We start from the raw sequence: 3913 nt of genomic DNA on the forward strand, positions 1-3913 counted from the left end.
CTTTAATCCATTTTGAGTTTATTTTTGTGTATGGTGTTAGAAAGTGATCTAGTTTCATTCTTTTACAAGTGGTTGACCAGTTTTCCCAGCACCACTTGTTAAAGAGATTGTCTTTACTCCATTGTATATTCTTGCCTCCTTTGTCAAAGATAAGGTGTCCATATGTGTGTGGATTTATCTCTGGGCTTTCTATTTTGTTCCATTGATCTATATGTCTGTCTTTGTGCCAGTACCATACTGTCTTGATGACTGTGGCTTTGTAGTAGAGCCTGAAGTCAGGCAAGTTGATTCCTCCAGTTCCATTTTTCTTTCTCAAGATTGCTTTGGCTATTCGAGGTTTTTTGTATTTCCATACAAATCTTGAAATTATTTGTTCTAGTTCTGTGAAAAATGTGGCTGGTAGCTTGACAGGGATTGCATTGAATTTGTAAATTGCTTTGGGTAGTATACTCATTTTCACTATATTGATTCTTCTGATCCATGAACATAGTATATTTCTCCATCTATTAGTGTCCTCTTTGATTTCTTTCATCAGTGTTTTATAGTTTTCTATATATAGGTCTTTAGTTTCTTTAGGTAGATATATTCCTAAGTATTTTATTCTTTTCGTTGCAATGGTGAATGGAATTGTTTCCTTAATTTCTTTTTCTACTTTCTCATTATTCGTGTATAGGAATGCAAGGGATTTCTGTGTGTTGATTTTATATCCTGAAACTTTACTATATTCATTGATTAGCTCTAGTAATTTTCTGGTGGAGTCTTTAGGGTTTTCCATGTAGAGGATCATGTCATCTGCAAACAGTGGGAGTTTTACTTCTTCTTTTCCAATTTGGATTCCTTTTATTTCTTTTTCTGCTCTGATTGCTGTGGCCAAAACTTCCAGAACTATGTTGAATAGTAGCGGTGAAAGTGAACACCCTTGTCTTGTTCCTGACTTTAGCGGAAATGCTTTCAATTTTTCACCATTGAGGATAATGTTTGCTGTGGGTTTGTCATAGATAGCTTTTATTATGTTGAGGTATGTTCCTTCTATTCCTGCTTTCTGGAGAGTTTTTACCATAAATGGATGTTGAATTTTGTCAAAGGCCTTCTCTGCATCTATTGAGATAATCATATGGTTTTTATTTTTCAATTTGTTAATGTGGTGAATTACATTGATTGATTTGCGGATATTGAAGAATCCTTGCATCCCTGGGATAAAGCCCACTTGGTCATGGTGAATGATCTTTTTAATGTGTTGTTGGATTCTGATTGCTAGAATTTTGTTGAGGATTTTTGCATCTATGTTCATCAGTGATACTGGCCTGTAGTTTTCCTTTTTTTGTGACATCTTTGTCAGGTTTTGGTATTAGCGTGATGGTGGCCTCATAGAATGAGTTTGGAAGTTTACCTTCCTCTGCAATTTTCTGGAAGAGTTTGAGGAGGATAGGTGTTAGCTCTTCTCGAAATTTTTGATAGAATTCAGCTGTGAAGCCGTCTGGACCTGGGCTTTTGTTTGCTGGAAGATTTCTGATTACCATTTCAATTTCCGTGCTTGTGATGGGTCTGTTAAGATTTTCTGTTTCTTCCTGGTTCAGTTTTGGAAAATTGTACTTTTCTAAGAATTTGTCCATTTCTTCCACGTTGTCCATTTTATTGGCATACAACTGCTGATAGTAGTCTCTTATGATCCTTTGTATTTCTGTGTTGTCTGTTGTGATCTCTCCATTTTCATTTCTAATTTTATTGATTTGATTTTTCTCTCTTTGCTTCTCGATGAGTCTGGCTAATGGTTTGTCAATTTTATTTATCCTTTCAAAGAACCAGCTTGTGGCTTTGTTGATTTTTGCTATGGTCTCTTTTGTTTCTTTTGCATTTATTTCTGCCCTAATTTTTAAGATTTCTTTCCTTCTACTAACTCTGGGGTTCTCCAACTCTTCCTTTTCTAGTTGCTTTAGTTGCAGAGTTAGGTTATTTATTTGACTTTTTTCTTGTTTCTTGAGGTATGCCTGTATTGCTATGAACTTTCCTCTTAGCACTGCTTTTATAGTGTCCCACAGGTTTTGGGTTGTTGTGTTTTCATTTTCATTAGTTTCTATGCATATTTTGATTTCTTTTTGGATTTCTTCTGTGATTTGTTGGTTATTCAGAAGTGTGTTGTTCAACCTCCATATGTCGGAATTTTTAATAGTTTTACTCCTGTAATTGAGATCTAGTCTTAATGCATTATGGTCAGAAAAGATGCTTGGAATGATTTCGATTTTTTTGAATTTATCAAGTTTAGATTTATGGCCCAGGATGTGATCTATCCTGGAGAAGGTTCCATGAGCACTTGAAAAAAAAGTGAAATTCATTGTTTTGGGGTGAAATGTCCTATAGATATCAATTAGGTCTAACTGATCTAATGTATCATTTAAAGTTTGCGTTTCTTTGTTAATTTTCTGTTTAGTTGATCTGTCCATAGGTGTGAGTGGGGTATTAAAGTCTCCCACTATTATTGTGTTATTGTTGATTTCCCCTTTCATATTTGTTAGCATTTGTCTTACATATTGTGGTGCTCCTATATTGGGGGCATATATATTTATAATTGTTCTATCTTCTTCTTGGATAGTTCCTTTGATCATTATGTAGTGGCCTTCTTTGTCTCTTTTCACAGCCTTTGTTTTAAAGTCTATTTTATCGGAAATGAGTATTGCCACTCCTGCTTTCTTTTGGTCTCTATTTGCGTGGTATATCTTTTTCCAGCCCTTCACTTTCAGTCTGTACGTGTCCCTTGTTTTGAGGTGGGTCTCTTGTAAGCAGCATATAGAGGGGTCTTGTTTTTGTATCCATTCGGCCAGTCTTTGTCTTTTGGTTGGGGCGTTCACCCCATTTACGTTTAAGGTAATTATTGATAAGTGTGATCCCGTTACCATTTACTTTATTGTTTTGGGTTCGGGTTTATACACCCTTTTCGTGTTTCCTGTCTAGAGAATATCCTTTAGAATTTGTTGGAGAGCTGGTTTGGTGGTGCTGAATTCTCTCAGCTTTTGCTTGTCTGTAAAGCTTTTGGTTTCTCCTTCGTATTTGAATGAGATCCTTGCTGGGTACAGTAATCTGGGCTGTAGGTTATTGTCTTTCATCACTTTAAGTATGTCTTGCCATTCCCTCCTGGCCTGAAGAGTTTCTATTGAAAGATCAGCTGTTATCCTAATGGGAATCCCCTTGTGTGTTATTTGTTGTTTTTCCCTTGCTGCTTTTAATATTTGTTCTTTGTGTTTGATTTTTGTTAATTTGTTAGTATGTGTCTTGGGGTGTTTTGCCTTGGGTTTATCCTATTTGGAACTCTCTGTGTTTCTTGGACTTGGGTGATTATTTCCTTCCCCATTTTAGGGAAGTTTTCAACTATTATCTCCTCAAGGATTTTCTCATGATCTTTCTTTCTGTCTTCTTCTTCTGGGACTCCTATAATTCGAATGTTGGAGCGTTTCATATTGTCCTGGAGGTCTCTGAGATTGTCCTCATTTCTTTTAATTCGTTTTTCTTGTTTCCTCTCTGATTCATTTATTTCTACCATTCTATCTTCTATTTCACTAATCCTATGTTCTGCCTCCGTTATTCTACTAGTTGTTGCCTCCAGAGTGTTTCTGATCTCATTTATTGCATTATTCATTATATTTTGACTCTTTTCTATTTCTTCTAGGTCCTTGTTAAACCTTTCTTGCATCTTCTCAATCCTTGTCTCTAGCCTATTTATCTGTGATTCCATTTTGATTTCAAGATTTTGGATCATTTTCACTATCAATATTCGGAATTCCTTCTCCGGTAGATTCCCTACTTCTTCCACTTTCGTTTGGTTTGGTGGGCAACTCTCCTGTTCCTTTACCTGCTGTGTATTCCTCTGTCTCTTCATCTTGGTTATATTGCTGCGTTTGGGGTGGCCTTTTTATATTCT

This window comes from Capra hircus, chromosome 20 (assembly GCF_001704415.2).
Source record: "Capra hircus breed San Clemente chromosome 20, ASM170441v1, whole genome shotgun sequence".
Lineage (NCBI taxonomy): Eukaryota > Metazoa > Chordata > Mammalia > Artiodactyla > Bovidae > Capra > Capra hircus.